This window comes from Balaenoptera borealis (assembly GCF_965194805.1).
Source record: "Balaenoptera borealis genome assembly, chromosome: 11".
NCBI lineage: Eukaryota > Metazoa > Chordata > Mammalia > Artiodactyla > Balaenopteridae > Balaenoptera > Balaenoptera borealis.
The window spans coordinates 102,352,088-102,360,076 of record NC_138868.1 but is presented as its reverse complement, the minus strand read 5'-3'; the positions used below and the strand labels follow the sequence as shown (position 1 = coordinate 102,360,076).

General features: G+C 45.7%; 1 long non-coding RNA gene across 1 annotated transcript; it reads right to left on the bottom strand.

Annotated features, from left to right (window-relative positions):
• Window positions 1-236: 236 nt before the first annotated feature.
• On the bottom strand, window positions 237-5,418 carry LOC309604876. Its single transcript, XR_014231112.1, has 2 exons — window positions 3,459-5,418; window positions 237-3,083 (listed from the first exon to the last, which is right to left on the bottom strand). It is a non-coding gene; the product is annotated as an uncharacterized lncRNA (long non-coding RNA).
• Window positions 5,419-7,989: the final 2,571 nt, after the last annotated feature.

The following is a 7,989-nucleotide window of genomic DNA, read 5'->3' as shown; positions in this document are numbered from 1 at the left end:
GTAGTGTGGCTTGCGGGCTCTAGAGCGCAGGGTCAGTAGTTGTGGCACACAGGCTTACTTGTTCCGTGGCATGTGGGATCTTCCCAGACCAGGGCTCGAACCCGTGTCCCCTGCATTGGCAGGTGGATTCTTAACCACTGTGCCACCAGGGAAGTCCCCCAATATTTTTTTTTTTTTTTTTTAAGTGAGAACTATACTCTTCCGTTTCTTTTTTTTTTAATTTTACACTTTATTTATTTATTTATTTATTTTTGGCTGTGTTGGGTCTTCGTTTCTGTGCGAGGGCTTTCTCTAGTTGCGGCGAGCGGGGGCCACTCTTCATCGCGGTGCGCAGGCCTCTCACTATCGCGGCCTCTCTTGTTGCGGAGCACAGGCTCCAGACGCGCAGGCTCAGTAGTTGTGGCTCACAGGCCTAGTTGCCCCGCGGCATGTGGGATCTTCCCAGACCAGGGCTCAAACCCGTGTCCCTGCATTGGCAGGCAGACTCTCAACCACTGCGCCACCAGGGAAGCCCCCCCCAAGATTATTTTAATATTAAGAAAAATAGTCCCCCCGCCGAGAAAAATAAATCTTTGGTAAATCCGAATTCCACCAAGATGTTCCATATTTATACTGAGGTTCCCATGACCCAAGAGGCTTAAGTATCCTACTCTGAAAAGCACTGTACTATTAGCACCTTACTATGATATTGTTCATGACATCTCAGTGATAAAGACTACCACACAGAAGAGTCCACACTTGACTGAGGACCTCTTAGCACTCAAGGAGCCAGAACTTGGAAAGGGACCAAAAAGAGGGCATGCCCTAGGCAGTAATTCCACTCCACAGCAATGTTTCCTTCCAGCCTTCTCTGTAGGCCCTCATCTTTGCAAAGACTTCCATGACCCATGAGCCCCGCCTAAGCCCTTCTTGATTCTTGGAGGACTGACTCGTTTAGGGAGATTTATGACTACTTGATTTGGTCCAAATTCCTCATTCTTTTGCCTCCTTTAGTTTCTCTGCTCCATTATTGGGTGTGGAAGTGGAGCCCTAGAAGGGGGCAAGGCAGGGAAGGGCGGTGCTGTAGACTCAGAACAGAGATTTATTTCCATGAGAGGGAAGAGCAGTCTGAAATCTGTGACTTGGAGACCACCCAGACTTAACAGCTCGTACCTACTGCATAGGGCCCCTTGAACCACGCACACATTTCTACTCTCTGGAGCCTCAACCCTGGGACAGAATTATTACCTGTTGATGATTCGGACCAGACTGCTGAACACAGAAAGGACTCTAGTAAATTCAGACCGCAGCTCTTCTTCTTCTTCTTTTTTAATAAATTTATTTATTTAGGCTGCGTTGGGTCTTCGTTGCTGTGCACGGGCTTTCTCTAGTTGCGGCGACCGGGGGCTACTCTTCCTTGCGGTGTGCGGGCTTCTCGTTGTGGTGGCTTCTCTTGTTTCAGAGTTCGGGCTCTAGGTGCGCGGGCTTCAGGAGTTGCGGCTCGAGGGTTCTAGAACGCAGGCTCAGTAGTGTGGCGCATGGGCTTAGTTGCCCCGCGGCATGTGGGATCTTCCCGGGCCAGGGCTCGAACCCCTGTCCCCTGCATTAGCAGGCGGATTCTTAACCACTGCGCCACCAGAGAAGTCCCCAGACTGTAGCTTTTCTAACTGGCTACTGTGTTGTGTGTTTTCCTTTGCTAGAGGCTGCATATTTTGCTCAGCGACTTGGTGGCAAAATTAATGAGTGCCTCTTTGTGTCTCAAAGAGGAATTAGAGGTTAGCTGATGATTCTTCCTTGATCCCTTCTTCCCTCAGAGCTTGTTTTTATTACCAGCAAAGGGGCGGGTGGACTGCAAAATAGGAGATCAGAAGAGCACGTAAAATATCTTTCCTTATTCGTTTCAAAATGGTGGAGGCTGGGGAGGGAATGCCGGGTGTAGACGAAATAGGTGAAACGGATTAGCTGCTGTGGCTAATTGTTGAAGTGGGGTGTCAGGAACATGGGGGTTCTTTACACTATCCTGTCTCCTTTTTTTTATGTTGGAAATTTTCCGTAAGAGATTTTTAAGAAATCCCTGACCTCATGGAGCTTATATTGTCTGTTTTACTCTCTGCTCCATCCTTTGGTGGCTGGTCCCCTTCTCTGCAGGGGCTCCCTGGCAGGGGTCTGCCTGCACCTCTCTGCAGAACTCTTGCCAATCTGAGGAGCAGCCTCTCCTGACATGGGGAGGGGAGGAGGAGGAGAAGGGCAGGGAAAAGGGAAGGGGGAGGGGGAGGGAAGACCAGGACCCCTAGGTTCTCACCTACAGGATCAGCCCTCCCCACCCCGCCAGCGAACAACTAAGACCAATTCTGAGATGAGAGCTACTACTCCTCACTAGACTTAGACTAATGCCTGAGAACCAGAATCCAAAGTGAAACTTAAAAATACAGACTTCCAGGCACCACCCCCAATCACCTTGGGGATGGGGAGGCAGGAATATGTCATTTTAAAAGCTCCCCTGTGACTCTGCTGCATCGCTAGATGTGGGAACCCCTGCACCAGGCCAGCACTTAGCATCAGGTTGGTGGGGCTGCCAGTGTGACCCAGAAGATGATAGCTCTAAAAGTTTGATTCAACCTGCTGTTCCACTGTGGACCGCTCTATTGCCCTACTGTTTGCCCTGATGGCACCTGGAGATCTTAGTACCCCCTTAACCACCCTGTTTGCTCATTCGTTTTCACTGTCTTTTAGCAGTCTTGTCCCAGTGGGCAGCTCTGGTTCTGCCTGGCGGCCCTTTCCTGATGTAAATAACTAACAATCCAAATTCAAGCTAGAGCACCAGTGACCATCTCACCAGGTGTCCTGTAGGTTCCTCAAACTCAACATAAATGGGGACTTCCCTGGTGGCGCAGTGGTTAAGACTCTGCACTCCCAATGCAGGGGGCCCGGATTTGATCCCTGGTCAGGGAACTAAATCCCACATGCATGCCACAACCAAGAGTTTGCATGCCACAACTAAGGAGCTGGCGAGCCGCAACTAAGGAGCCCACCTGCCACAACTAAGACCTGGTGCAACCAAATAAATAAATATTTTTTTAAAAAACAATGTAAATGGGGCTTCCCTGGTGGCGCAGTGGTTGAGAGTCTGCCTGCCAGTGCAGGGGACACGGGTTTGAGCCCTGGTCTGGGAAGATCCCACATGCCGCGGAGCAACTGGGCCCGTGAGCCACAACTACTGAGCCTGCGCGTCTGGGGCCTGTGCTCCGCAACAAGAGAGGCCGCGATAATGAGAGGCCTGTGCACCGCGATGAAGAGTGGTCCCCGCTTGCTGCAACTAGAGAAAGCCCTCGCACAGAAACGAAGACCCAACACAGCCATAAATAAATAAATTAAAAAAAAAAAAATTAACTGCTTCCACTTGTGTCCTCTTTATAAAAAAAAAAAACAAAAACAAACAAAAAACAAAAAACAAAAAAAAACAACGTAAATGAATTCACTGGTTCTCTTTTCTCAACCAGCTCCCTCTCCTGGCTTCTGTGTTTCTCTCTAGGCTTAGAACCATAATTCTTCTTGTCTCCCAGACTCGAAATCCACATTATGACTAACTTCTTTCCATCCCTCCCCATCCTCCATACTCGCTGTAATCAGTCACCAAGTCTCATTACTCTATTCAAAAATTTACATTCATCATCTCTTCCTTGAAGGCACATGGCCTCTGTCCCAACTCAGCCCTCTTTACCTCTCACTTGGAGCACTGAATGCCTTACAGGTTAACTTTCCACCTCTAGTTGGTCCCAATGCCCTCCCTCACCTCCACCACTTGCAGTCCCATGTCCTTCCTTTAAGGTGTTCCCAAGAAAATCCGACCGCTCTTCATAAAGACTGTGTTGCTCTCCAGATAAAAACCTTCAACAGTTTCCTTTGCTTACTGAATAAAGCCTAGACATTTTTTCAGTGATTTGGCCCAACTCCACCCTGATCTGCCCAAATGTTTCTTATGCTCCCACAAAATGTTACCACTCATGGATCCTTCAAAATCACTCCCATTCCTAACCTCTGAGCCTCTGCCCTTGCCATCTCCTCCATCTGGACTTCCACCCCCTTCTTACTAATGTATTGAAATGTTACCCATCCTTCAAGGCCTGAACTCAAAAGCCACCTTCTCCACGAAGACTTCCATGATCACCAGCCAGATGTGACATCATGCTCCTGACTCCCAAGACGAGTACACTTTCCTTAGGACAGTTTTCATGCACTGTTCTTACTGAGCTTATTTGATGATTGCCATAGCTTTCTTAGGAGACCATGTATTTCTTTGGGGTACATTTCTTCACTCTTTTTAATCTCCTCGCCTGTGTCTAACCTAATACTTTGCACAAAAAAGCTGCTCAAAAACTCTTAAGTATTGACAGACTGAATAAATGAAGAAATTAATAACAGATTCCATTGGCGCAAAGAAGGCTGATATTCAGGTGGTACGCTCATTATGACACATGCAGTATTAAATGTTGGAATATTTCCATTCTGGCTGGTGAGTTTAAGTGAGTTTAAGCTCTGGGCCCCTAGTTGCCCCCCAACTGCCCTGAATCCTCCTCCAAGAGTCTCTAAACCCCCTGTGTGACTCAGCAACTAAAGAAGGGACACGACACAGCAGAAGGTCTCCAGAGTTCGTTGATGCCTCCACAGTAACTTTGAATATCCCCCAGGGAGGTGGAGCAGCAGCGTAATCAAACAGGGTTAATGAGATGGACTTTCAGGCGGGAGACTGCTCTCATCTGGGCACCGGGAGAGCTAGAGACATAGAAACGATTTCCGCACACCTTAGAACGGTAATGTTAGATAGTGGATAGAGGGCATATTAATGTTTGTGTGGTGACTAGTGAAGCGCAGGTGGGTATTACTATTAGTAATAACAACCACCAGATTTAACAAAACACTTTTACTCACCTAATTTAATTTTCACCAGAACTCCTGGAAGCAACTGGTATTACCTTGTTTTACAAGTGGACAGAGAGTCCCAGAGGACCAGATAGATAGCAGTGTGCCTATGTTCCTGTAGTGAGAATACATGCCGTCTGCGTGCATGGAGCTTCTGCACTGTTTTATGCTGCTTCAGCATCAGGCACCAATGATCCTGCGCCCTTGAGAGAGAGAAATAGAAAAAGAGAGAGAGAGGAAGGAAGGAAGGGAAGAAAGGAAGAAAGAAAAAGGGAGAAAGAGGGAAGGAGAGAGGAGGGAAAAAAGGAAGGAAGACAGGAGGAAGGGGGGAGAGAGATGAAGGAGAGAGGGAGAGAAGAAGAAAGAAGGAAAGAAGAAAGAAAAAGAGTGAGAGAAACAAACTGAGAAGCAGAAACATTTGGGGGCCTTCCCAGGCCTTTTGGTCCCACGCCGCACCATATTAAGTGTATTAAAATATACTCAAACCCTAACCTTTTTAAGTGTGAAAATATTGCAATATTTTTTATAATTTTACTTTTGAAATTTGGCCTAGCAATGATTTCTTGGCGATCGCTGCACATAATCAGGAATTCTGCCAATGACGAAAAACTAGCCAGCAAGTTATTTTCAAATAGGTAAAAATCTTATGATAATAAATGTAACAAAGAAAATGGCATCATAGCATCTTTATAGATTTAGTGAGGTGCCTAATAAGTTCATTTTCACAGTTTTCTTTTTGTGTTGTGAAGCCAACTACATTTGTTAGATCTTCAACATTTTTAGGTCTCCAGCACTAGCATTGGGATAAACAGCCCTGACTGAAGGGGTCAGCAGAGGTCAACTGTGAACTTAACAGGAACACTTGAAGTACTACGGAAGTGCCAACAGTCGTCCCCTCCCCAAGGCATCTACATACATCTTCACAGGCTGCAGACCTTTGCTTCCATGGTGGAGTTCATTCCATCTCCCAGGGGCCTCCCCTCTTCTGGAAACTCCCTCCCCACTTTGGATCTGGCAGCACCAATGGGACACCAGCAGGAAGCTCTGCAGCCAAAGAGCTTGAGGTTGGCGAGCTCCCTGCCTCTCCCGTCCCTGGACCCAGAGAGAGAGGCACAGAGTGGTTAGCAGTGAACACTGTTTACTCGGGCCAACCTGCGTGCGTTCCCAGCCCAGGCTGCAGTCGCAGTTGACGCTAAACAGTCCTCCTTTACTTTGGGGGTTGCTATGACAGCCAGGAATTTGCAAACCAAACCAGACCTAAAGAATTCTGTCCTTGGCCCAAAAAACTAGTGGTTCCACATGGTTCTGCTTGTGGTTCCTGCTGTCCTCTTTGACACCCACCAGATGGAGGGATCTCTAAACCGGGGATTTGGAAACGTCCTAACGGAAAGGCTATTTCCAACCTGGCTGAAGCTGTGTTGGAAGGAATTTAGGTCTGATTGAAGAAACTTCTTGGCAAGAAAAGTTGGAAAATATGACAATAGGTCCCAGAGAAAACCTCATTACTCTCTCAAAAAATCTTTTGTATTTGTTTAGTGTTCTGTGGTTTGCTAAGCACGTTCACATAAATTATCTCATTGGATCTTCACATCTACCCAGCGAAGGAGTCAAAGCTGATGTTATTATATTCCACCAAAGACAAGGAACTTGAGGCTCAGTAAGAATAAGGTCAAACAGCTAACAAGCAGCAGAATTGAGATTTGAATCTGAGCTTTCTGATTCGAGATTTAGCCCTTTGAATTAGACCACGATGATCTCCAAAAGATAAACTGGGTCACGTTTGATCTGGACAGATTAGGAGCAGATTTTTTTTAAAGTAAGTGATGTTGTAGATGAATGATTTTTTTAATTGTCGTAAAATACACACATGAAATTTATCAACTTAACCAGTTTGAAGTGTACAGTGGCATTAAGTACATTCACATTGTTGTACAACCATCACCACCATCCATCTCTAGAACTCTTTTTAGCTCGCAAAACAAACTCTGTATCCATCAAACACCAACTCCTCATTCCCCCTTGCCCCCAGAAATCACCATTCTATTACTTTTAGTCTCTATGACTTTGACGTGTATATATACTTCATGCAAGTGTAGTCAAACAGTATTTATCCCTTTGTGATTGGCTTATGTCACTCAGCATAATGTCTTCAAGGTTTATCCATGTTGTAACGTGTCAGAATTTCCTTCCATTTTAAGGCCAAATAATATTCCATGTATGTATATGTCATATTTTGTTTATTCATCTGTGGATGGACATTTGTGTTGTTTCCATCTTTTGGCTATTGTAAAGGATGCTGCTATAAATATGGGTGTACAGATATCTCTTTGAGTCCCTGCCTTCAATTCCTTTGAGTATATACCTAGAAGTGGAATTGCTGGGTCATATGGCAATTCTATGTTTAATTTTTTGAGGAGTCGTCATATCGTTTTCCATAGTAGCTGTGCCATTTTACATTCTCACCAATAGTGCACAAGGGTTATTATCTCTCCACATCCTTACCAACACTTGGTATTTTCTGGTTTTTTGATATTAGTCATCTTAATGAGTGTGTAGATGGATGATTTTTAAACATGTGGTTGTCAGGGCAGTTTATTCAGAGGAGTTAAAGAATGGTCCTAGTGAAACCAGGCTAGCTTCCACTTGACATGCCAGCCCCAAGCCCAACCAGGGGCATTCACAGAAGCATTCATTCCACTGGACACCAGGGAAAGCACTTGAATAACGAGCAAATCCATGATATGCTCTTAAGGATAATGAACTGAAATAGTGATCCTCCTCATAGAGATTTCCCATATCTTCACTATGAGTGAGAATTTTTTTATACAAAGCACATTAGACAAAGGCACCTCCCTGCATAACTAGAGGATGTGTGTGTGCACACATAGGCAAGGGTGTGCATCTACATGGATGAAAGTGAAGGTGCAGAGTTCCAAGAAGGATTGGATGGCCAAAGGGATTGGCAGGCTCTCTTCCCAAACAACTCTAGAATCTTAGGACGTCATTTCATGTCTGTGAGCTTCCTTCTTTATTCTTTATCCACCCCTGCCCATGTCAGAGGGATGAGTTAGATTATATCTTTAAAGGACT